Source organism: Gadus macrocephalus, chromosome 3 (assembly GCF_031168955.1).
Source record: "Gadus macrocephalus chromosome 3, ASM3116895v1".
NCBI lineage: Eukaryota > Metazoa > Chordata > Actinopteri > Gadiformes > Gadidae > Gadus > Gadus macrocephalus.
In genome coordinates this window covers 3,249,968-3,277,734 of record NC_082384.1, presented here as the reverse complement: position 1 = coordinate 3,277,734, position 27,767 = coordinate 3,249,968, and positions in this window count along the sequence as shown.

Here is a 27,767-nt window from a genome sequence, read left to right as displayed (position 1 = left end):
CGGCGATGAACTTGGGGGGTGGTGGGGCTGGGAGCTCTGGACACAGAGGGGAGGAGGTGGCAGGGCGTAGTACGGAGCGATGGAAAACGGGGTGAACCCGCATAGCTCGTGGTAGCTCCAGATGGAAGGCCGTTTTGGAAATCCTCCGGAGAATCCGGAACGGTCCAACGTACCTTGGGGCCAACTTCCGGGTTTCTCCTTTTAGGGCCAGGCTCTTAGTGGACAGCCATACTCGCTGGCCAGTCTTCAGGGTTGAACCCGGTTGTCGCCGCCGGTCGGCCTGTTGCCTCATCTGTTTCTGAGACTGAAGCAGGGCCCGACGAGCCTGCTGCCAGCGGGTGCGGAGGCGAGCCACCGAGCTGCGAGCCGCAGGCACATCCCCAATCTCTGGGGAGGAGGGGAACAAGTGCGGGGGGTATCCCCACATGATCTCAAAGGGGGAGGTAGCCGTGGAAGCGCTCCACTGTTGGTTGTGGGCCACCTCTGCCCACAAAAGGTTCTGACTCCACTTGGTTGGGTCTTTGGCAGTGTAGCACCGGAGATAAATTTCGAGGGCCTGGTTGACTCGCTCAGTCTGCCCGTTGGACTGGGGGTGGTAGCCCGAAGTCAGGCTTACTGATGCTCCCAAGTTGCCCCAAAAAGCCTTCCAGAAACGTGCCACGAACTGGGGACCTCGGTCACTGACAAGATCTTCTGGTGGTCCGTGGTAGCGCACCACCTCTCTCACCAAAATCTCTGCTGTTTGTTTGGCCGTGGGGAGTTTGGTCAAGGCAATGAAGCGAGCGGCCTTGGAGAACCGATCCACCACCACCAGGATGGCGGTGTTCCCTTGTGACGGGGGCAGTCCCGTAATGAAATCAAGGGTGATGTGTGTCCAGGGGCGATGTGGGACCGGAAGGGGTTGTAGGAGTCCTGCCGGTCTGCGGTTGTCTGGTTTCGCCCCCATGCAGGCCGTGCAAGCCGCGACATACTCAGTCACATCCTGACGGAGTTTCGGCCACCAGAATCGTCTCCGGAGTAATTCCAGGGTACGTCGGACTCCAGGATGGCCGGCCAATCGGGAAGCGTGAGCCCACTCTAAAGCCTTAGTACGGCAGGGAGGAGGCACAAACAAGAGGCCCTTAGGAGTCTCCGTGGGTGCCGGTGTGGGTCCTTGTGCCTGTCGAATCTCCTCCTCCAGATGACAACGTACAGCGGCCACGACTTTAGAGGAGGGGATGATGGTTTCCAACGCCGCTGGCTCCGCCTCCGTAGTGTGGAGGTGTGAAAGGGCATCAGCCTTGCCGTTCTTGGACCCTGGGCGGTAGGTGACCACAAAGTTGAAACGACTGAAGAAAAGGGCCCAGCGGGCCTGCCTGGGGTTCAGGCATTTGGACTCCCCGAGGTAAGCCAGGTTTTTGTGGTCTGTGAACATAAGAAACGGGTTGGCTGCGCCCTCGAGCCAGTGACGCCATTCCTCTAGTGCTAGTTTGATGGCTAGCAGTTCCCGGTTACCCACATCATAGTTTCGCTCCGCCGGGGAGAGAGCTCGAGAGAAGAAGGCACACGGGTGGAGCTTGCTGTCCTCTGTTGCTCGCTGCGACAGCACCCCCCCTACCCCAGAGTCTGAAGCATCTACCTCCACCACAAAAGGTAGGGCTGGATCTGGAAGGGTGAGGATAGGCGCCGTGCAGAACCTTTGCTTGAGGTCCTCGAAGGTTTTCTGAGCTGCCTCTGTCCACACCAACTGACGGGGACTTCCCCGAAGCAGGGCTATGATAGGGGACGCCACGGCACTATAATTACGTATAAAACGCCGATAGAAATTGGCAAATCCCAGGAACCCCTGAACCTGTTTGATGGAGGTGGGTATAGGCCAATCCACGATGGCCTTGACCTTTTCAGAGTCCATCGAGAGCCCCTGGGGGCCCACTACAAACCCTAGGAAGGTGGTGGAAGCAGAGTGGAACGTGCACTTCTCCACCTTGCAAAACAGTTTGTTCAGGAGGAGGGCTTTTAGGACGGCTCGGACGTGGCTGACATGTTCCTCGAGGGACTTGGAGAAGATGAGTATGTCATCCACGTATACAAACACGGACACCTCTAGGAATTCGCGCAGTACGTCGTAGATGAAGTTCTGGAAAACTGCCGGGCTGTTTGACAGACCAAACGGCATTACGAGGTATTCGTAGTGTCCTGTGGGTGTGATAAATGCGGTCTTCCACTCATCTCCGGCCCGCATGCGAACCAGGTGGTAAGCGTTCCTGAGGTCGAGTTTAGTGAAGACTGTGGCACCCTGAAGACGCTCGAATGCGGTCGACATGAGGGGCAAGGGGTGCTTATTCTTCCGGGTGATGTTGTTAAGTCCCCGGTAGTCGATGCACGGCCTCAGTCCACCGTCCTTTTTCCCCACGAAGAAGAAGGGTGCTGCAGCCGGAGACGTAGAAGGGCGAATTAGCCCAAGGCGCAGCGCATCTATGATGTAATCCTTCATTGCCTGGCTCTCCGAGACAGAAAGGGAGTAGAGACGCCCCCTAGGGGGAGAGGTTCCAGACAGGAGGTCGATGGCGCAGTCGTACGGCCGATGAGGAGGGAGAGTGTTGGCCTTCTTCTTGCTGAAGACTTCCTCCAGATCATGGTAACAAGTAGGGACCGTGGACAGGTCTGTTTTTTCCAGCGGGGCCAAGATGTTCACACTTGGAGGGGTGCCAGCGGACCGAACAGGAGACACGGTGGTGGGAAACGAGGTTCTGGCGAATTCCTCCTCAATGGTAACGCGGGAAACACCGGGTGGTGTCAGTGGTTGAGCTGGGAGGTGACCAGCCGTGGCACAGGCAGGGCCCCAGTGGAGTAGGGAGCCAACCGCCCACGCAAACTGAGGTTCATGGACTGCAAGCCAGGGGTAACCCAGCACCACTGGGTCCTGCGGTGTGGTGGTGAGCCAAAAGTGTATAGTCTCCTGGTGGTCATCGTGAGAGGACATGATGAGAGGAGCCGTCACCCGCTCCAGATGTCCAGAGCCCAAGGGGCGACCATCCAAGGCCTGGACCGCCTGAGGAATGGCCACCGGGGTGGTTGGAATCCCCAGCTGTTTAGCCAGGGTAATGTCCATCAGGTTGACTGCCGCGCCGGAGTCCACCAAGGCATTGAGGGAAGCAATGGGATAGTTCTTGCCTACGTGACGGAGTTGTATGGCGATGGAGAGACGGTTGGCGGGTCCAGGGGTCTTAGCGCTACCACTCATCAGAGGCCCTGGGTCCCTTGATGAGTGCTGTCTTTCCCCTGTAGGTCTGGGCAGTGTTGTGCTTGATGCCCGGAAGCGCCACAGTACATGCACAGGCCTCTTTGGAGACGGCGGCTGCGTTCTTCGCGACTCAGCCGGAGGCGGCCGAGTTCCATGGGTTCTTCAGGTAACCGGGCCGGGGCTGGATTGAGGATGGGGGTGGCTGGCCGTGGCAAGAAAGTCGTCATGGGTGCCCGGGTCTCCCGGCGGTCACGGCGACGTTCCTGAATGCGAGTGTCAAGGTGGATGGCTAAGTGGATTAGCTCGTCAAGCGACTGTCCCCAGTCGCGGTTGATCATTTCATCCTTCACGGCCTCCTGTAACCCGCGGTAAAAGGCTGAACGCAGGGCTTGGTCCCCCCAGCCACTTCGGATCGCCAGGGTGCGGAACTCCACGGCGTACTGGGCTACAGACCGGGTCCCCTGGTTGATGGTAAGGACTCGTTGTGCGGCCTGGTCCTCGGTGCGCCCTGTGTCAAACATCAACCCTAGGCGATGCAGGAACAGCTGGCTGTCGTTTGCCTCGGGCAGCTGGCAATCCATGACGGCGGCTGCCCACTCCAAGGCTGATCCCGAGAGTCGAGAGATGATGTAGCCCACCCTCGCTGGTTCGGTGGGGAAGAGACGTGCTTGGTGGAGAAATATCTGGGAGCACTGAAGCACAAAGCCCCGACAGGCTCTAGGTTCCCCAGAGAATGGTTGGGGGGCAGATAGAGGTATGGTGATGGTGGGATCCACGGGAGGCAGCGCGGGGGCAGCGCGGGCACTGGGCTCGGCCCCACCGCTAGGATCTGAGGTTGGTGGAACGGGTGGAGGTCGTGCACACAGCCCCTGAACAGTGATGTTCAGTTGCTGCATATCCAGCTCCAAACGCCTCAATTGGGGTGCATGGGCGTTGATGATGGCGCCCAGCTGAACAACAGCGTCCCTGATCTCCTGCAGCTCTGCTGTGCCTTGGCTAGACTCTGTCATGCTATCAGGCCGGGGTTTTCAGGCACACACGCAGATGGCAGGTCAGGTGCAACAGTAAGGTTTATTACAGTTCGTAGCTCTACAGTGTCAATAAACAAAGGTACGGTTCCACAATAGAACGGCTTGTCCAACAGAAAAGTAGTCCATCAAAGGTAATCCAAAGAAAGTATAATCCACAGGAAAGTTAAGTCCACATAGGCAGCGATGTAATGTCAGTAAATGTCAATAGTGATGCTAAGCTAGTTAGCTGATGCTAATCGCGATTTACTAGCATTCAAAAGGAATAGGCAAAGGCACTCAAACTAGTCCCCATGGGAGAGGAGGAACTAAAGGGAAACAGTACTCACGAAACTCCATGACAGAGTGAAGAGGAAACAAACACCCAGTGCTTAAATAGGAAGTAGTATTGTAAAGGAAATGGTTGATGATGGATGCTCTAAAGTGAGCGTCGCCCTCTAGAGGACTGGCGACCCTGCACGGACGTGACAGTGATAACTAACAATATGACAGCTTTAGGCCACCCGTTTCTACTTTCACCTTTGATTCTGAGAAATTGTGACAATTCACGGATATATTAAATGCAGGTGCGCAGCTCTGTAGGTAAACCGCGAAGGAAAAAAGGGTAGCTGCTTCATCTGTTCTTTTTAGAATTGTATGTCTTGATGTTTTGATCTAGCCATAGATCTGTTGTCTTGTTTTTGGCTATGTGAATGGAAATCCGCGTCGATGCCTCGCAAGTCCAGAAATCATACTGTATTTAATGGGTTATCATTAATATTGATGTGTAGGGGTTGATTATAACTCGTGAATAATATTGTTTATACCACGGTCTGGGGCAATACTCGTATTCTGATTGGCTGCAGGGTGTGCATTAACTCCTGATATAGGCCTACAGACACCTGCTAAGTAGTTCCAGTCAGTGTTTAGATTCTCTGCCCGAGCCCGACCCGACCCGACCCGCGGGCCGGGTCAGGTCTGAGGAGAAATCTATGCCATAAACAGAAATAGTATAGGCCTTTATTACACGGGTCTTCAAAATGCCGTGGAACTCTGTTCACTTGCATGGGTAGTAGTCCGGTGACTTGTCAACCCCAGCGTCTTCCGTTGCTAAGCGACGTCACCGTCTTTGCGGATAAATGATATCTCTGCTGATCAACACTACGAATGCTAGTAACGAATAAATTGTAAAAAAAAAGTAATTTTTTCGTTTTGGCAAGTAGCCGTGTAATAAGCGGGATAATGTATAGAACGACGCCGGTCATTATCGAAAATAAGACCCTTCAGGGCGAAGCAATACACTTCGCTGCGCGTCGGTGTACTGTTCGCCCTGGCGGGGCTTATTTTCCCGATAATGACCGGTGTTCTATACATTATCCCTTCCATATATATTTAGCAGAGTAGGCCTAGTAACAAATGTGTACAAAGTTACATATGTATTAAAAAAAATGTCGGGTTGAAATCGGGCTCGGGCTCATAATTACAGTTAATGTGTCGGGTCGGGCCGGGCTCGGACAGAACGTGCACGGGCTCGGGCTTGATTTTCTTTATTAATCTTTATTATCTGAATGGGAAATCCAATAGGCCTATTTTAGGACCGAATCACCGTTAAACGTGTTTCTAACATTTCTAGCGAGAAATATACTTTTTACTTGCATAATCTTTAGTCAGTGATTGTGTCTGATCTTTAGTTTTATAGTTATTAGGAAGATTTTATCGGCTCGCTCGCATGTTTCAACGATGTCAGGTTGCTAGGGACGCTGCTTTCGCTAAACTGGCAGCTCACGTGTTTCCTGCGTTTGCGTTATTAAACCGTTACTTTATGTAACTTTTAATGATATCATCTTGTTAGAAACACGTATAGCTGAGAGCCAACCCAGTCGCCAAAAGCATACGTTGACAGTGTACGTTTTCGTGAACACTGGATTACGTTGCATTTCAACATAAAATAGCGTGTTACACACACACACACACACACACACACACACACACACACACACACACACACACACACACACACACACACACACACACACACACACACACACACACACACACACACACACACACACACACACACTGCATTTCGCTGCTTAAACAACAACAAAAAATATTCCCTCAAATATTATTACTTTCAAAACATCGGCCAAAGTGGAATATCTTTTTTATTTGGGCTGCTTCTAAGGACATTTTGGGTGGATTTTGAACGGTATGTGGGCAGGAGGAAGTTTTTTGCAGGACCTGGCAACCCTGCGCTGTTGCCCGAGGTGCTGAAATGCTCCGGAACAGATCTGGATCCACTCTGGCCAAAAGACTTGTATGCCCCCCCCCTCCCCCCTTAAATACTATGGCAGAATAAAGAATAAATTCATGCATTATCATTCAACTTGAACATGTGTTTTTACAATATAGCGTGGTGGAGGGATGAAGTATGTTGGCCAACCCGGAAGTGAGCGTCGCCCTGGGTTCCCTTGACAAAAAGCCAACAGGTTTTTCCATTGGATTTTGGATAAATATTTATGAGAGGTCATTCCTTCTCCTGAGTTTGCTTCCTATTTATGTCTAGTGTACAACCCTACTGTCCACAAGCATCACCCCCCCTCTCCCCATATGGATTTGGAGAATTGTTGCCACGTACCAGTGGTGGAGGTATCATATATATGAAAGAGGGCATTCAATTATACTACAATGATCAATTAGGAGGCCGAAGCCCTAAAGGAAGTGATGCAATAGGTGACTGAGTCAACAACATTTAAGTAAGCTGTACCTTGGGGTCTCTTATATATCAAAGGGGGTCTCAAAGGACGCATATACGCTTCAACCTGTGGCTCCAGCCATACAGGAAATGACTCAGCAAGTGCTCCATCTCGTTGCACCTCACCCAGCGGCTCGCTTGCAAGATTTTGGCCTGAAGTTCTTCCCAGACCTACACCGTAGCCATCCAACCTGCATATCTGAGAATCAGGCCTCTCTTTCAGTGTTGGGAAAGTTCACTTTCTACATAAACTAGTTCAAAGTTCAGTTCACAAATTTTAAAATGAACTAGTTCAGTTCAACGTTCATAATTCAACATTTTGAACTAAGTTCACAGTTCCAAAAAATGAACTAGTTCATAGTTCTTTTTTTCAATATGTTGCTGTGAGCTATTCGTTTTTTCCGGTATTTTGAACATTGAGCCCGCTTTGTGGTTTGTCTAGGATGAAATAGAGTAGTTGAATCAAGAATCGTAGCGAAATACAGTTTCTATCGTGTTTTATTGCACATTTAGCGCATTTTGTAAATCCCATTGATTTATGTTGGAAGGCTCATTGCTTGTTGGCCGGAAACGTAAAGGCGGGGGGGTTCACGTTTGGTTGTAGTCTTTTTGCTCGGTTCTATCCCTACTGTTGACACGGAGAACCGAGTGAAAAGACTACAACCAAACGTAAACAGCCCCCTTTTCCGTTTCCGGCCAACAAGCAATGAGGCATTCTAGTCCGCTGAGCTATGAGCCAGAGAATTAACGTCATGGATTGTCCATATTCATAATTCGAAATTCGTCTCAGCCTTTACACCAGATACTACAGGGTCTAAAGCATATAACCGCGTTGTCTGATAACAGTTGAATTCATTTTTCCACAATTTAACAGCTATCGTTTTGAAAAATAATCACCCCGCCATTCGTTTCAATGGGAATCGGCGTTGCAATACTTTCAACATAAAGTGTACATATTTAGAATTGGAAATTCGTCCCAGCCTTTATACGACAGATACTATAGGGTAATAATAATAATAATAATAATAATACATTTAATTTAGAGGCGCCTTTCAAGACACCCAAGGTCACCTTACAGAGCATATTGTCATCATTCAAAACTATGTAAAACAGACTAGGAATAAAAGGAAAACAGAGGTTAAACATGAAGAATAATAATAATTAATAACACTCAAAGACGCCTAAAGTGAAGGGGGGACCTCACTAACCACCACCAATATGTAGCACCCACTTGGGTGATGCACGGCAGCCAATCGGTGCCAGAACGCTCACTACACACCAGCTTGAGGTGGAGAGTTAGGGATGAGGTGGAGAGTGAGGGAAAAGAACATATTTAAACACTATCGACCATATTTAAACACTGTCGATCACATTTAAACAATATCGACCACATGTAAACACTATCGACCACATTTAAACACTATCGACCATATTTAAACACTATGGACCACATGTAAACCCTATCGACCACATGTAAACACTATCGCCCACATTTAAACACTATCACCCACATTTAAACACTATGGACCACACGTAAACCCTATCGACCACATTTAAACACTATCGCCCACATTTAAACACTATGGACCACATTTAAACACTATGGACCACATGTAAACCCTATTGACCACATGTAAACCCTATCGACCATATATAAACACTATCGACCATATTTAAACATGTAAACCCTATCGACCGCAATTAAACACTATCGACCACAATTAAACACTATCGACCACATTTAAACATGTAAACCCTATCGACCACATTTAAACACTATCGACCACATCCAAACACCATCGACCACATTTAAACACTCTCGCCCACACCTACACACTATCGACCACATTTAAACACTATCGACCACATGTAAAAACTAGCGACCACACTCAAACACATTTAAACATGTAAACCCTATCAACCACATATAAACATGTAAACCCCTCTCGACCACATTTAAACCCTATCGACCATATTTATATAGGGTATATAGCATATAACCGCATTTTCTGATCACAGTTTAATGTAACAGTAAACTGAACTCACCGCAACTTCAAATTAACCACACGGAGATTAGCATGGCAACCGGTCAAACAACACGGCGTTCTGTGCGCGCATCCGCCGTGTTGATAAACAAATAACCCCCATATTGAACGAAGTTCAACTAAGCTAGCGTCCCGTTCACAGGCACCAGAATGAACGAGTTCACAGTAACGTTCATCAGGCAGTAATACAGTACGTTCAGTTCACGTTCGCCCAAAATATGAACGAGTTCATGAACTACCGTTCAATGAACGCGTTCGGGCACAACACTGCTCTCTTTAATAATGACAAAAAGTTATGAGAGAAATACACATTAACTTTTGTTGTCTCATAAGCGGCGTGGTGCCGGCTCCTTTTGACCCCAGACTTCTGGGGGAATAGCTGAATCAATTCATTAGTCTGATTGCAGAAGTATGTAAATATCTTCCCGGTGGCGTAAGAGGGCAAACAAGGTCTCCTTCAACATCTACGCTTCCAGGCGATCCAACGCTGCCACACATGAGCATATTCGAACATGTTTAATGGTAGTAATTAGCTGTCGAATTTGGAGGCCTTAATCAATAATGAGCAGCTATTGATTTGCTTCCCGATAGAAATTTGTGACGAATGACATGTTATTTAGCATCTACACGTTGAGCTGAGTCCAATGACACCAAGCATGACACTCTAGCAAATGGTAACATGTATTTTACATGGTACACCTATGGTCTAGGACATGATCTCGGTGTGGCAAGAGGGCGAGCTTGATCTCATTGGACTCAGCTTAACGTGTAGATGCTAAATAACAAGTAATTTGTCAAAAATCTCCATCGGGAAGCAAATCTATAGCTGGTCATTATTGATAAAGGCCTCCAAAATTGACAGCTAATTACTACCCCGAAACATATTCAAATTTGATCAGGTGTGGCACTGTTGCAATCGCCTCGAAACGTAGATGTCAAAGGACACCTTGTTTGCCCCGTTACGCCACCGGAAAGATATTTTCATACTTCTAATGGATTGATTCATATTTTAAGGTTCTCGGAGTGAGACTTTAAGTGGCTGCAGCAGAAGTGTTGAGACGAAAGATGATATCAAATCAAGACATTTATAGAATTTTCCCATTCACATTATGATTCTTCGTCATGACATCCGACCAAACATCCTCTCACATTCACGAGCGAGGATTATGAAAGTCCAGGCTTCCCCTTCCTGCACTCGGGGTCCGACCGGGCCAAGTTTCGGTGCGGGGGTCCCAGTTAGGCCCTAGAATAAGGTATTCGAATTTCAGGGCGGTAGGACCTTCCTATCTCAAAAACTGTTTTTCCACCACATTCTGAACCATTAGGTCTTGCAGGCAACACTTCTGAGGGGCTTTGTCCAAATGACAGTCCATTTGGGAAAACTTTTTTCTCTAAGGGCTAGAACATTTTAGCATCCCTAGCTATCTCGAAAAGGCCGGAAAAGGGGCGTGACCTCCAACAGTACAGTAAATGTAGTTAGGTTAGTTTCTAGTCCCCATTTTTTGTGGGATGGAGGTGTACATTTGTGGCTTAAGGTGTGTAGACACAGCTGGCCTGTGGCCACGTTTTTCAAGTCTGGGGTCAAAAGGTCAAAAAGAGCCGGCACCAAGCCGCTTATGAGATAACAAAAAGTTAATGTGTATTTCTCTCATAACTTTTTGTCATTATTAAAGAGACGCCTGAATCTCAGATATGCATGTTGGATGGCTAGGGTGTAGGTCTGGGAAGAACTTCAGGCCAAAATCTTGCAAGCCAGCCGCTGGGTGCAGGTGCAACGAGATGGAGCACTTGCTGAGTCATTTCCTGTAGGGCTGGAGCCACAGGTTGAAGTGTATGCGTCCTTTGAGACCCCCTTTGATATATAAGAGACTTCAAGGTACAGCTTACTTAAATGTTGTCGACTCAGTCACCTATTGCATCACCTCCTTTAGTGCTTCGGCCTCCTTATTGATCATTATAGTATAATTGAATGCCCTCTTTCATATATATGATACCTCCACCACTGGGACGTGGCAACAATTTTCCAAATCCATATGGGGAGGGGGGGGGGGATGCTTGTGGACAGTAGGGGTGTATATTCGACATAAATAGGAAGCAAACTCATTGTTTCAAATAACCCTGCCTCGTTAAATCAATGAGCTTGGTGTTTTGCTTTCAAAAATAGGTGATAGTAGAAGTCTAAACTGCAGAAAATAAAAACATCCGAGCTGCCTTTTAAGGATACCTTGGAATATCTGTCTATTTTTTAACATCGGACCCTAGTTTACGACAAAAACAACACAATTGACGGCAGCTCCTTTGCCACGTGGTTTTTAGAGCCATGTAAGGATTAGAGGGGGCGGTCGATAGCAACCACCATAGCAACCATAACGGTCAAGTGACTGGATGCAGCCCTGTTGAAAAAAATAGAATACCACCCTACACACTCAGGAGATTAATGATATTTAAATTATTATGACCATGAAGTCTTTATTTGCATGGGTTTACATTTCGTTCTGTGTAGCATGGAAAAATCTGAGAATCACTCCCATTCTCATTACTCCATACTCATTCCTCATTATGCTTACCTTCCTGGACCTGCTGCTATTTAGATATATGTGGGCAGAAGGGGTTGTTGTCTGGGAGGGAGGGGAGGGTGTCGGACACTTAAATGTGCCTTAAGTGGAGGGCAGGGGGAGGGGTTATTGTTGTTATTGTTGTTATATATTTATTATTATACAACGGGTGGCTTAAATCCAGCGATCTGATTGGTTCCTAACTGTTGTATAATGAGCGTATACATAACTGCTATGACGCCCAATCATTTTGTGAAAGTTTGCATATCACTCCGCGCCTGATAGAAACAGTTACAAAGTAGAAAATATGTTGAATGATTGAGAGGGTGTAAATGTTGTTACTCTGGGAGTGAGCAAGGCGATGGAGAGACTAACGAAAGCTTAGGCACACGGCGAGTGAACTGCTCCATAGGATAAATTGCTGGCAAACCGCTCTAGCCGAGCCGTCACTCGGAGGGACGCTAAAGTTTGTTGCATAGCGACCGTCGTGCATTTTGAAGGCAGCCAGGAGGGACTACTTTTTTGTATTCTTTAATAAAACAGCTACTTTGACTTTCTTGTTTGTTTTTTTAAATGTAGTGTGTCTATGACTTTCGTTTTGCCATAATAGTAACCGTTGTATAAAAGCAATAGATCACTTCAGTCAGTGGCATGTGCTCATTATACCACTGTGAAGGGGGTCGCCGGCCCTCCGCTGCGGGTCGGGGCCGGACAACGCCCCTTAACAGTGGTATAATGAGCACATACCACAGCCTGTTGTGATCTATTGGTTAAATATGTCGTACTGTATTCTATTTATTCTTTTTATTTATTGATTTATAGGTCTCTTTATGTATGACGTGAGACCAGGGGCGTAGCCCCTGGTCAGAGTTGTTCAGAGTTCTATTGAGTGATTTATCAGCCTCTCGCATTCAGTTGCACCTCCTTAGTGGCTACATAACCACAAACAGCACAGCACCAGGGAACCGACTTTAGTTCTTTAAAATGATGTAGGCTACTATCAAAATCTAAAGTTAAAATCTAAAGCTGCCAAACTCTGGTTGAGTTTACACAGAATGACCACCCTCGTGCCACATGACAACACTGAACACGAAAAGTTCTGTAAAACACCATTCCTGTTTCAAATTATCAGCACCAAAATGGAATGGAAGTGACAGGGTAATAAGCCACATAATTTAATTTAATGGCAAGAAGTGACAAGTGAAAGTGACAACAATAAACATATCGACATGAAGATGTAGCTAGTTTACATTTTCCGTCGTCAACTATGACAACACAGATGTGCCAAAATAATAGTCAAATAATATCAGCAAATAAATAATAAACAAAAAGTCTCTTTGAATGTAAACTAAACTAATCTTAGAGTCACTCTTATCCTATAGACATTTCCTTAGCCAGTTATAGCAATGATATAGATAATAAATGTTCAAAGCAAAACTTGTAAATAGCATTAAGAATAGTAGTGGTGACGTAGCTGTGGAAATTAATCGCAAAGTCACTTTTATCCTACAGATAATTTCTCCTCACCTGTGAGGAGAAAGCTGTGAATACCCTCCCTGTTCATTCCTGCTGCTGCTGGATTCTGGTCCACTGTCTCCTCCCTGACCCTGCTCTTTCTATTGTATGAAGATTAAAAAATATGTGCAAAACAACCGTGAGCACAAGTTCTGTGCAGAAATGCGAGGAGTGGGTTTATTGCTAGGTGGTAGAGTAGCCAAGTAGGAGTATTGCTCCTTTAGAATAATATAAGTAAGAAAGTATTTTGCAGTAAAACAACTCTTAAGAGTACAATTTATCCAAAAAGTTACTCAAGTAAATGTAACAGAGTAATTGTCACAAGTTACTATCACCTCTGCACCTAGCAAGCGATTTAACATAGGTAACAGTTAACAATTGTTAACTAGCTTAACTTGATATATTGACATCTATTAGTTGGTCATCATTTAGTTAAACAACATGCAACAGCATTACTCAACTTACACGGTTTGTTTGGAAAAAACAAGGTCAAATTCTTTGCCTCTTGGCTGCTGGTTTGCTGAACATGCTTGAAACAGAGCTGAATCAACGTCTCTGTGATTGAAATTACAACAAGACAGGTTAGACAGCGGTGTTTCCCACCTGGCACCGCCTGCTCATGGTGCGTTCAAAGGCGGCTCGGAAAAACGTGTTTACACGTGTTAAAAATGAATTTAATGGTTGTAATGGCTGTAAAAAGTGCGGGGGACAGAGGGCACAGATACGATAAGTGCGGGGGACATGTCCCCCGCGTACCCCGCGTCCGCTACGCCCGTGCGCGAGACCACCTCCACGGCAAGAGGGGCGGGGTTTGGCGATGTAGTTGAAACCGGGGGGAGATGCTTGGTTGAGGGAGAAAGAATCATTGGGTTGTTGCCAGGTTTCAGTAAGTAGAAGGAAGTCAAGGTTATTGTCAAGGATGAGTTCATGTATGATGGGGGCTTTATTGGTGAGTGAACGGGTGTTGAGGAGGGCAAAGTTGACACAGCCAGAGGGTGGTGGGATTGGGGCACGATGGAGAGGTCTGAGGTTAGCCAGGATAGCTGTGCGGGAGGACAGAGGGGAGCTCACCTGCCTGGTGAGTCCTGATGCCGCGGTAGGGGCGTGACGGAGCGTGCAGGTGACCGGGTGAATGGGATGCAGAGTCCGTGCTGGGACAAAACAAATCCACGGCGGGAGCTCCTGTGGATGTAACAGCGACGACGTAGGAGTCCAAGGTTGAATCTCATTCCTTTGCTCCAAAGAAAATCTCAGCCCTAGCCCTCGCTGTTGTGCGTGCACGCACCGTGGAGCAATGTCCCATTACTGTTTAACTGTAGCTTAAGGGGTAGGAGGGAGGGCTAACATCCCCTCAAAATTGAGATTTTCGATGGGCACCCTCAAAGCGCTTCAGTTGTGACTTGCTCCCACAATACCTTGCGAGAAAACGGAAAATCAAGAAATATCCTAGACAAGATGGAGGACAAAAAGATGCGACAGGATTGGAAAAACACAAATGTAAGTACTTTCTCTGTAATTAACTAGTAATTATTTTATTAATTATACTCTGCAGCCCGGCCGCGAGCTTCGAAGCCCGGCCGCGGACTCTCGGAAGTCTGTGGCCGATTTTCGCGGAAGATCGCTAAAGTCCCCGGCCGACTTGCGCAGGCCGCCCGACCCCGGTTCTCGGCCGGGATGCATGCCCGATCACGAGCTCTGCAGCCCGGCCATCGACCGGGCTGCAGACCGGGCTCATACGACCGGGCTGGATATCATGTCGTATGATATCCAGATCTTCCATGTTCTAGTGACTCCAGGTTAAAAATAAGCTTTACTATACTAATATATTATATTATATTAGATTAGATTAGATTAGATTAGATTAGGCTTTATTGATCCTTTTGGGATGACTCCCTCAAGGAAATTGATTGTCCAGTAGCTTACAGAAAGAAACGCAACACAATATTAAATTATATACAATATAAGATAAACAATACACTCTAAGATAACTATAAAAAGTAAAATAAAAAGTAAACAGTAAACAATAATTATAATATAAGATAAGATAAACAATAAACTCTTAACTAACTAACTATAAAAAGTAAACAAAAAACAGTAAACAGTAAACAATAAACTCTTAGCTAATATAGAAAGTAATATTAGTAATATTATTAGTTATTAATTATTAATAATCTATAAGTAATATATACCTACTCATATATATATTATATTAGTAATATTCTATAAGTATTATTATACTAAGATATTATATTATATTAGTAATATTACATGGTTAATCAATGTATTTTTTGGCAGTACTATATTGTGTACATAGCTATTATATATTGTACATAACATATGGCCATATCAACCAGTTCTGGCATATAATTCCTAATTCCTTCTTATTCGTTTTCTTTCAGGACTTCGTTGAGTCCACTGCCACCAGCCCCCCCCCACCTCTCCCTCATGCTCCTCCACCCCAGGCACCTCTTCCACCACCCCAGACACCCCTTCCAAGAGGAGAGTGCCAGGGGGCAGGCGAGGCATGAGAGCGAGGCAAAGTTGGCGAAATGGTGGAGAAGATGTGATTCTCCACCATTCTCTCAAAAGCTGAGAGAGAGAGAGAGAGAGAGAGAGAGAGAGAGAGAGAGAGAGAGAGAGAGAGAGAGAGAGAGAGAGAGAGAGAGAGAGAGAGAGAGAGAGAGAGAGAGGAGAGAGAGAGGAGAGAGAGAGAGAGAGAGAGAGAGAGAGAGAGAGAGAGAGAGAGAGAGAGAGAGAGAGAGAGAGAGAGAGAGAGAGAGAGAGAGAGAGAGAGAGAGAGAGAGAGAGAGAGAGAGAGAGAGAGAGAGTGTGTGTGTGTGTGTGTGTGTGTGTGTGTGTGTGTGTGTGTGTGTGTGTGTGTATTTTTAGGTGTGTGTTTGTGTGTATTTTTAGATGTGTGGTTCAGTGTTTCTTATTTAAATAAAGGGTTTCTTCTAAAGTGTTCTTGTTCTTAACCGATTATTATCTAAGGGGGCACTCACACTAGGCCTTCTGGCCGTGGCCGTGGCTGTTTTAGCACCTATCCGTGCTCAAATCTGCCAGTGTGAGTGTGGCCAGTCTGGCAGGCCGGGCCAATTACAAAATATAAATACCATTTCAGGTTAAACATCTTTACAATGGGTCTTGCTCGTTGCCCGAGACAATGGCAGCCAGTCTGTCTCTTGTAACATTACCAGGGGTCTGGTTATCTGCTAGGGGGCACGGGGAGGCCATGATGACGTCACAGGGTAGGGTTGTCCCATTTGGTAGGGGACCGTTAAGGGGTAGCAATGAGGGGTAGCAATGAGATTGAGCAATGAGGGTTAGGGTTGAGATGTAGGGTTGAGACAGAGCAAAGGAATGGGAAAGGGCCCAAGTTGTTTCATGACTGAGATGGATGATGGGAGGGAGTAGTTGAAAATACCAAACAGCTGTGCAGGCGAATAGGTGAGCATGATGCTGCCGGGCGAAGGGAGCAACAGCTCAGCGATAGCGGCTAGCGGGCCCGGTGCACAGAGATGGATGACAGCGGTGTAGACCAGGATTACCCACAGCAAGACAGGAGGAGATGGACCAGGGAAAAGACTGACTGGGAGGAGACCATGCAGAGTGAGGAGGATGGATGTGACCAGGTCTGGCCGACGGAGCAGCCTAGCGTTAGCCGCCACTCGATAGATGAGCGAGGGGGACCCACTAGCAGGGATCGGGAGGCGAGTGGATAAAAGTTGTCCGGCAAGGCGATATAGGTTGTTGGAACCAGATGGCTCTTTTCCCGGTGAGGCAAGATTGACAGTTGGAAGACGTCAGAAACAGCTAGATGCCTAGCTACCCAGCTAACAATGCCGGTGAGTCTAAAAATCAATGTCCCGAAAAACTGGAAGGGCTCGTAACAATAGCTTGTTAAAAGTGAAAAAATAAAAGTGAAAAAAAAGCACAGGAAAACTATTTTATCAGTCAAAAAGTCGTGATGAGGGAAGCGGCGAACAAACAACGCCAGCGTCCTCTCGGGTAGCCATGACAACAACATGACAATAATCCGAATACGAATGTCGTCTACAGCATTGAGAAGAGCCGTGTAATAAGTAAGGGATAATGTATAGAATGCCGGTCATTATCGGGAAAATAAGCCCAGACAGGGCGAACAGGACACCGACGCGCAGCGAGGGTGGAATTGCTTCCACTGAAGGGGCTTAAATTCGACCGGCGACGTTCTATACATTATCCCGCTTATTACACGGCTACGTGCCAAAACGAAAAAAGACTTCACATGGTGTGGCTTGTTACAATTTATTTGTTACCAGCATTCGTAGTGTTGATCAGCAGAGAAATAGCAGTGTTTCCCGCAGGATTTTTTTCAGCAGCGGTGGTGTGGTCCCCGATCCCTCTAGGGGAGTCCGGGGGCATGTCCCCCCGGCCGAATTTTTTTGTACCCTTTGCATTGGAATGCATGAATCTGGTGCACTTTGAGAGGAGAATATGCACTTAAATCCTATTCAAACAGTCCTGTGTATTACTGTAGATGGGATTATTGGTGTTGTAACTTTGCCTTTTGTGTCTTCATTTACAGATTTTTTTATTTTTGTATAGTAATATTTAAACAAAAAATGCAAATATAATTTGCACAATTTATTTACAGATTTTTGCCTAATGCTTAAACACTAAACATGGTTGCTATGCCCAAAGCATAACTGTTTTTTACATAAGACACTTTGTTCAAAAATGAAATCTCCTGCAACAATGGGCAAAACACATATTTTTAAATTATAAACCTAACTAAAATTTGAAAAGAACACAGACTCACACACATGAAAAATAATAATTGATAGCTAATTGAATACCAATCAGTGTGAGCCTTAGCACTACAAATAGACCTCAGGTGAGCTCAGCTCCTTTGTGAGACAGTGAGAGTCAGGGGAAGAGGACAAGAGAGCGATGATAAGCTTGTTATTGCTCAAAACACTTCTTCTTAGTCTTGGGAGTCAAAAAGTGATGAGAAAATTATAAAATAAATATAAGTTATACATAATATAAACTATTCATGATCTTTTAAGAAGTCCTTAGGTTTTTTCCCTGCATTTATGCTAATGACCACATGCTTACAGGCGATTAGCATAAATCCCTAACTAAAATACGCGATGAAAACGGATTTTATATGGCAATAAAGAACAACATCGGATCTAACAGTATGGATTCATTTTTCAAAGTTCCCGAAAATACCTAGGCTATAAATTCCTGACTGGATATAAGCTCCTATAAAGGCTATGAGTGATCCCAAAAAGAGCGACAACACGCACACACACACATAGGCCTACACACACACACACACACAATACTAGAGGAAAAACGGCACGGAGGTTGCGGTTTATAAATACAATAAAATGATTGGGTTAGCCCTAACCCTTTAACACTGGTGGTCATGTAGCGACACATTTTAGCAACTTACTTTCTCTCTCTCTCTCTCTGTCTGTCTCTCTCTCTCTGTCTGTCTCTCTCTTTCCTTCTTTCTTCGATCTTCCGCTTCACTCGCTACTGCTAGAGTCAATGTAACTTTGCAACCGTGTAGGGTATCCTACTGCCAACAACTGCCACACTCGCTGTGTATTTTTTTTCTTTGATCTTGGTTACGTGACGCTGTGCCGCGTGCTGCGCCATTGACATTACGCGCTGTACATTTTATAAAAGGATCTACGTAAAAAAAATAATAATAATTAGGAGAAGGATTTTTATTGCAGCGGCGGAGAAAATTCAGCAGCGGCAACGCGCCGCTGCTGTGTGAACGTGGGGGAAACACTGAATAGTCCGCCAAAGACGTTGACGTCGCATAGCAACCGAAGACGCTGGGGTTGAATGAAAATAGGGATGCACCGAATATTCGGCCACCGAACATGTTCGGGAGGAGTGAAAAGGCCGAACATAATACGCCAAACATTTTTATTATTTATTTAAAAAAAATATATATTGTTTTACTCATTTATTTAAAAGGTACATTGTTCTTAAATTCTTGCGATAATGTCTGCTGGAATGTTAGAAAACGTTCATCTCATCATCATCTCATTTTCTTCCGCTTATCCGGGGTCGGGTCGCGGGGGGAGCAGCTCAAGCAGGGGGCCCCAGACTTCCCTTTCCCGGGCCACATTGACCAACTCTGACGGGGGGATCCCGAGGCGTTCCCAGGCCAGTGTTGAGATATAATCTCTCCACCTAGTCCTGGGTCTTCCCCGAGGTCTCCTCCCCACTGGACGTGCCTGAAACACCTCCCAAGGAAGGCGCCCAGTGGGCATCCTTACCAGATGCCCGAACCACCTCAGCTGACTCCTTTCTAAGTAAAGGAGCAGCGGCTCTAATCCGAGTTCCTCACGGATGGCTGAGCTTCTCACCCTATCCCTAAGGGAGACGCCAACCACCCTTCTGAGAAAACTCATCTCGGCCGCTTGTACCCGCGATCTCGTCCTTTCGGTCATCACCCAGCCCTCATGACCATAGGTGAGGATAGGAACGAAGATCGACCGGTAGATCGAGAGCTTTGCCTTGCGGCTCAGCTCTCTTTTCGTTACAACGGTGCGGTAAAGCGAACGCAATACCGCCCCCGCTGCTCCGATTCTCCGGCCAATCTCACGTTCCATAGTACCCTCACTCGCGAAACAGACCCCGAGGTACTTGAACTCCTTCACTTGGGCTAAGGACTCATTTCCTACCCGGAGTAAGCAATCCATCGGTTTCCTGCTAAGAGTCATGGCCTCAGATTTAGCGGTGCTGATCCTCATCCCAGCCGCTTCACACTCGGCCGCCAGCCGATCCAGTGAGTGCTGAAGGTCACAGGCCGATGATCCCATGAGGACCACATCATCTGCAAAAAGCAGTGACGAGATCCTCAGACCACCGAACTGCAACCCCTCCCCACCACGACTACGCCTCGATATCCTGTCCATGTATATCACAAACAGGATTGGTGACAAGGCGCAGCCCTGGCGGAGCCCAGCACCCACCGAGAACGAAACTGACTGGCTGCCGAGGACGCGAACACAGCTCTCGCTTTGGGAGTACAGGGATTGGATGGCCCTGAGGATAGGCCCCCTTATCCCATACTCCCGCAGCACCTCCCACAGTTTCTCCCGGGGGACCCGGTCATACGCCTTCTCCAGATCCACAAAACACATGTAGACCGGATGGGCATACTCCCAGGCCCCCTTCAGGATCCTTGCGAGAGTGAAGAGCTGGTCCGTAGTTCCACGTCCGGGGCGAAAACCGCATTGTTCCTCTTCAATCTGAGGTTCGACGATCGGCCGAACCCTCCTTTCCAGCACCTTGGAGTAGACTTTACCAGGGAGGCTGAGAAGTGTGATACCCCGGTAATTGGCACACACTCTCTGGTCCCCCTTTTTGAACAGGGGAACCACCACCCCGGTTTGCCACTCCTTTGGCACTGTACCCGACTCCCACGCGATGTTGAATAGGCGTGTCAACCATGACAGCCCCTCAACACCCAGAGCCTTTAGCATTTCTGGCTGGATCTCATCAATCCCTGGGGCTTTGCCACTGCGGAGATGTTTGACTACCTCAGTGACCTCCACCAGGGAAATTGACGACGAAACACCATCAACCTCGAGCTCTGCCTCCAACATAGAGGGCGTGTTATTCGGATTCAGGAGTTCCTCAAAGTGTTCCTTCCAACGTCCGACGACCTCCTCAGTAGAGGTCAACAGAGTCCCATCCTTACTGTACACAGCTTGGACGGTTCCCCATTTCCCCCTCCTGAGGTGCCGGATAGTCTTCCAGAAACACTTTGGTGCCGACCGAAAGTCCTTCTCCATGGCCTCTCCGAACTTCTCCCACACCCGCTGCTTAGCCTCCGACACGGCAGCAGCTGCAGCCCTTCGGGCCTGTCGGTACCCTGCAACCGAGTCAGGAGTCCTCCAGGATATCATATCCCGGAAGGCCTCCTTCTTCAATCGGACGGCTTCCCTGACCACCGGTGTCCACCACGGTGTCCGAGGGTTACCGCCCCTTGAGGAGCCTAAGACCCTGAGGCCACAGCTAGCCACCGCAGCTTCAGCAATGGAGGCTTTGAACACCGCCCACTCCGGCTCAATGCCCCCAACCTCCACAGGAATGCTAGAAAAACTCAGCCGGAGGTGTGAGTTGAAGATACCTAGGACGGGGGCCTCCTCCAGACGTTCCCAGTTCACCCGCACTACGCGTTTGGGCTTACCAGGTCCATCCGGAAATTTCCCCCATTCCCTGATCCAATTCACAACCAGATGGTGGTCGGTTGACAGTTCCGCCCTTCTCTTTACCCGAGTGTCCAAAACATGCGAAAAAAAAAATCGATCATTGATCTTCGGCCTAGGGTACTCTGGTACCAGGTACACTTATGAGCACCCTTATGTTCGAACATGGTGTTTGTTATGGATAATCCATGACTAGCACAGAAGTCCAATAACAAACGACCGCTCGGGTTTAGATCAGGGAGGCCGTTCCTCCCCACCACGCCTCTCCAGGTGTCTCCATCGTTGCCCACGTGGGCGTTGAAGTCACCCAGCAGAACTACGGAGTCCCCTACTGGAGCCCCATACAGGACTCCATTCAGGGTCTCCAAGAAGGCCAAGTACTCTGAGCTGCTGTTTGGTGCATACGCACAAACAACAGTCAGAGTTTTCCCCCCTACAACCCTTAGGCGCAGGGAGGCGACCCTCTCGTCTACCGGGGTAAACTCCAACACTGCGGCGCTCAGCCGGGGATTTATGAGTATCCCCACACCCGCCCGGCGCCTCACGCCCTTGGCAACTCCGGAGAAGAATAGAGTCCAACCCTTATCCAGGAGTACGGTACCAGAGCTGAGACTGTGCGTGGAGGTAAGCCCCACCAGATCTAACTGATAGCGCTCCACCTCCCTCACAAGCTCCGGTTCCTTTCCCCACAGCGAGGTGACGTTCCACGTCCCCAGAGCCAGCTTCTGCCGCCCGGGTCTGGTCCGTCGAGACCCCTGACCTTCGCTGCGCACCCGACCCCAACGGGTCTTCCCACAGGTGGTGGGCCCATGAGATGAAGAGAGGGGGGGTGCCACGTAGTTTGTTCGGGCTTTGCCCGACCGGGCTCCGTGGCAAACCCGGCCACAAGGCGCTCGCCATCGAGCCCTCCGTCTGGGCCTAGCTCCAGACGGGGGCCCCGGGCTTCCTCCGGGCCGGGTCACATCTCCTCTATTTCCGTTATTCATTGAGGATTTTTGAACCATTCTTAGTCTGGCCCCTCGCCTGAGACCACTCTGCCATGAGAGACCCTACCAGGAGCACAAGGCTCCAGACAACACAGCCCTCAGGTTCACAGGGACACGCAAACCTCTCCACCACGATAAGGTGACGGTTCCAGGAGGGGAGAAAACGTTCAGTATTAAACAAATATTTTGTATCAAATTTGTCATTGATTTTTTTTATAGAAAAGCAAGACAAAAAAGTTTATAAAGGACATTTAATTGTTTGATTTATGCAATGGTGAAAAATTAAAGCAAAATGAATGAAAAACATTAAAAGACACATTCGGTATTCGGTTTCGGCCTTTGGCCAACTGTTTCAGTATATTCGGTTTCGGTTTCGGCCAAGAATTTTCATTTCGGTGCAACCCTAGTTGAAAAGCTACCGGACTACTTGAGGAGTGATACCAAAGACGTCATTATAGGCAAAAAGTCCTTTATTTCCTTGACAGTGGTCAATTTATATCTAGCATTCACCGCAAAGTTGTGAAGAGCCCATGCAAGTGAACGGAGCGTTCCACGGCATTGAGAAGACCCGTGTAACAATCCATAATGATTAAACTCGATTTTATTTATTTATTTTTATTTTTTAAAGTGGTGGGTAAAAAATGATTCTTAACGTGATTCTTAACATTTTACACCAGTTTTAGAATGTTTTACACTACAACAGACATGTTTAACACCAACATGCTTAATATCAAAGCAGCATAGTAGCCTACCGGATTCACAGATCACACATGGAATGCAGGTTTATTTCTAATCAGAAGACGATTTATTATTGACAGAGTCACAGCTACGCTATTCGGGTAGCAACAGAACGAGGCACTTGAACTTAACTATAACACACACGCGCACGCACACACACACACACACACACACACACACACACACACACACACACACACACACACACACACACACACACACACACACACACACACACACACACACACACACACACACACACACACACACACACACACACACACATGTTTTTGCTGCTATGACTGAGGGGTCAAAGCCTAGGAATTGTACTAATTATAACTAAAGTAAAAATAAAGAAATTCAACTTAACGTAAAAACACAATACGTTTTCATTTCCAGAGCCCCTGGCTGGGAAGTCAAACTCCTTTGGCTGGCAGGGCTCTTCACCAACAGAGTTAGTTGGTGGTGCCGCAGGTAAGGGATTAATCCAACATAGGACCGACGGAGGGGGGTTAGCATTGCTGTCTTTTTCTCCGCTACATAGCTGCTCTGAACTCCCTGAGGGACAGGGGGCCGCTGGCAGGGAGACGGCTGTCTGCCTGCTGTTTTGAAGTTTGGCTTTTTTGTATGGAGGTAGATTTGTGTCCTTATTATGCAATCCAACAGAATAGGTTTGAGAGCAAAACTTTCCACACTGCAATCAAAAAATAGATGTGAGAGCAAAACTTTCCACACTGCAATCAAAAAATTGATGTGAGAGCAAAACTATCGACACTGCAATCAAAAAAAATTGTATTGCAAGTAAAATAAATGTGATAAAAAAATTATTAATGGGAATCCAAAAGTTTTTGTTTGCAAATCCAAAATTTTTGTTTGCGACTCCAAAAGTTTTGCTTGCGAATCCAAAAGCTTTGCTTGCTGTTGAGCTGAATCTCGTGGGCGGGACCGAAAGAAAGCGAAAAGATGTAAGACACGTCTCTATTGGCCAGTCTCGATCGGAGTGACAGCTTGGCAACATCCACAGTTAGTAACGAGAGAGGGAGTTTTGAAGTCCATGATGACACAGAGCGGGACTCGGGAGCTGAGAGGACAGAAAATCAATGCGCAGGTATGTCTTCCGTCATAATAATAGCAAGAATGTTATGTTTGAACTGGTGCATGTAGATTGCTTTTGGTTAACGATCAGTGGATGTTGTAATGGGTTAAAAAATACACATTATTTTGTCAGCCTGTAGCTGCTAGCTTGGCTCAATTACCTAGTCATAGGTACGTTATGTGCCCAGGCTGCCTATTAGCCTGCATGACGTTGTGCATGTAGCTACTAGTCAACAGGACTATTTGTGTTCAACGATCTCTTGTTACTGAGATGATGAGATGAACTTTTGGATTCCCATTAATAATTTTTTTATCGCATTTATTTTACTTGCAATAAAACATTTTTTGATTGCAGTGTCGATCGTTTTGCTCTCAAATCTATTTTTTGATTGCAGTGTGGACATTTTTGCTCTCAAACCTATTCTGTTTGATTGCATAATAAAGACACAAATCTACCTCCGTATTGAGGCCAGTATTTAAAAAATCTGAAATTCGCTTCTCATGTTGCAATTTACCGGCGTACCATCCAATTGGATTACAGCATGGCTCTATCGATCTTTCGCGCATCTGCTGCGCTGTGTGTCATACGTCAGCCTCCACAGACAATGTTATAAAATGAAAAAATAATATGATAAATATAAAAAGGGTGTTGTATGATAAAGTTTTACTCCAAAAAAAAGTATTCATTCGTTCAGAAAACGTTTTTCACTTGCAGTTACAGCCCCCGCCAGGGGGGGTTGGGGTGCTGCAGCACCCTCAGCACTCCCCCTTTCCCGCTTCCCCGGCAGCTAGCCAGTTGTACAGCCCTCTCTCTCTCTCTCTCTCTCTCTCTCTCTCTCTCTCTCTCTCTCTCTCTCTCTCTCTCTCTCTCTCTCTCTCTCTCTCTCTCTCTCTCTCTCTCTCTCTCTCTCTCTCTCTCTCTCTCTCTCTCTCATACACACACACACACACACACACACACACACACACACACACACACACACACACACACACACACACACACACAATTGATGAATAATTGTCTGTCAAAACATGAGAGCCCTGTTAAAGTATAGGCCTTTGTTTTGTGAAGCTGTCCTGTAAAACTACACATTAGCCTTCTGAAAAACGATTCAGATGGACATCAGGAAATTCTTCATGAACAGAGGCAGAGGGAGAGGAGCAGTGAGGAGAGATGAGGAAGACGAGGGAGGTATGATAATTGCCCACATTAACGTTAACAATAATATTTATGCTGGTAATAGCCAACAATTGCTAGCATGATGTGCTGTGATTTGATCAATGGTTTAATGGCAAACTTAAATAAGTTTGCTGCATTTGAAAATGTACCTTATAATCTACAGAATCAGAGTAGGCTATATTAAAAATATTTTAACGTTATTACACAAATATATGACCACAATTGTTAAACGTTCGGATGACTCTTCCTCCTCCACAACAATTGTGAAAAATCATATACCACGACAAATAAGCAAATAACTTTACCTCAAGTCTTTCCGTAGCCACTTGCTGCACTCGTGGAATACAATTCTTCTTCAATTACACTTTCTTTGGGTTCTTTTGGTCAGCAGCTCTTTCAGGAATGATGAAGTCGTCGTTATCGAAATGAGCACTGCAGACATGGTGATCCTTCTGCATCAGCATCTTGATTGGCGTCTCAATGTCCATATTCAAAACAATAAGGTCTACCAGAGATCGGTCATTGTACCGCGATGGCAGTAAAGTTTCTGGGGTGTAACTTTTCATTTGTTTTCCGCAGCTGGGGCAAACACAAACGAGAACCATCTATCTCTCTCACTCGATGCGTTAATCATGTGTGCAGTGCGTCTGCTGTCAACAACGTGCCATGCTTGATTGTACCAAACAAATATTTTGTAACTGTAACTTTATTATGCGAGTCCTTTCATTTACGTGTCAACCCTTGCTATATAATATTTATAAATATAAATTATATAAATTATTCCAAAACATTCCTCCTTGAACTGAACTCCGGCGCTTTCGGCAATCGACTTGTTTGCCTGTTTACACGGACCTACCGGTAATGCTTGTTAAACAGTTTTTTTCAAGTAAACTCCGGGTTTGCAAACTAAGTTGTTTGTGCTTCTTTTTATGTGTAGGGACCTACCTGTTACCTGCCCGCACACACTTCAGCCAAATTTAGATGCCAAAACCATACGAAATCCATACTATTAAACATTAGTGTTTTTCAGTGATGGAAGTAACCTGAGAAAATATTTTTTGGATTTTTTCTATGCAGTTTTGCTGCCTAAACAGCAGTGTAATTTAACCCTTCAGAAGCATTTATATAGAACTTAGAAGATACAATTAACATACCGTGATATAATACCGTTACCGTCTATGCCTCAAATCATACCGTGATAAACATTTTAGTCCATACCGTACAGCCCTAAAACAGAGCATTTAATTATTAGGTAGGCCTATGCCTAGGCTACATTACAAACAGTTTAAATATGTTTGAGACTGTAATGGAGTTGACTTTTGTTGCCATCTAGTGGTTGGAATAAGTGGATTGCAAAAAGCTTTTTTGTTTTTTATTAAACCTTTATTTATAGGCTACTTGTAATCTAATAGAGTGGCTTAAAGGGCTGTTTCCCAATGTCAAGGAAGCATGCTCAACGGCCGCCCTTTTAAGGACGCTACGTCATAGAACGCCGACAAGCACTGTTCCAATGTTGAGGACACTCGAAAGCCGCGCCATTTTTGCGTCCTTTGTTTTTGAGAATTCCGAGATTTTTCAAGGATGCATCGCTGCATCCTAGACGAGCCAAAACTACCCACAATCCTCTGCGTTCACTGGGCGGGTTCTTGAAAATGGCAGAGCAGTACACGTTCAAACGAAGTGAAGTTATATTAGTTTTCAGAAATATTTTGTGCCGTATTGCTTTTTATAGATTCATCATGTTAATGCAAATAATCAAGCCTAAAGACCTGTGCCACTTTTCAAACGTTTTTGCAACTTAATGATACGTTGCTATATTTTGCATGGACGTAGCTGGTGTTAAACACCACTGTCACCAATGTCAATTTACTCGCTCACAAGATTACATTATTTATGTATACCTATTTATGGTTGTGTTGAATCGTTTTTCTTAGGGTCAGCCCAGCAAACGGAGGCTTTTGTGCGCCTGGCGCACAAACATTTGTTTACCGGTGGAAGGGATAGTGCCACTATCCAATGTTGTAAAATTAATGCACAACCGATCATTTGCAATGTTTGTATTTTTTAATGAACGTATATAATTGTATTTTATATGATATACGTATGTGTTCAAAGCACTGGTAGATTGTAGGCATATATGAATGAATGAATCAGATCAGTTAAATAATATATCCAAATAAATACACGTTTATCATCTCTTTCTTTGTCTTTTTCCCCCTGCATAATAGTAATCAACCGTACTGTAAATGTGATGCATGAATTAAGTTCTCAGACAATTTCACTTAGTTTTATAAAAATTGAATGGATTTTCCTTTTAATAAAGACAATTCGATCAACCACAACAAAGCTTTTGTGACTTCCCCAAAGAGGCTCCATGCGAAGGAGACATGACCGCATTCATAACAGACAAAAGTCAAATAAATATCGATCAGCTTGATTG